Raw genomic sequence first — 212 nt, 5'->3', positions numbered from 1 at the left:
AAAAACCCTTTTGGTGAATTACAGTAATTGTTTTTTAAGAATAATTATGTACTGTACATACAGTAAGACAGAAATTAGCAAAATTTCACCTGTAGTAAGTCAGCCTTGTATCTCCAAATGTACTACAACCTTTGGAACATAACAAAACCTTTTTGGTGAATTACAGTAATTGTTTTTTAAGAATAATTATGTACTGTACATACAGTAAGAAA

The sequence above is a fragment of the Sinocyclocheilus anshuiensis genome, unplaced genomic scaffold (genome assembly GCF_001515605.1).
Source record: "Sinocyclocheilus anshuiensis isolate Anshui unplaced genomic scaffold, SAMN03320099.WGS_v1.1 scaffold801, whole genome shotgun sequence".
Classification (NCBI taxonomy): Eukaryota; Metazoa; Chordata; class Actinopteri; order Cypriniformes; family Cyprinidae; genus Sinocyclocheilus; species Sinocyclocheilus anshuiensis.
Note: the sequence above shows the minus strand (reverse complement) of the source record.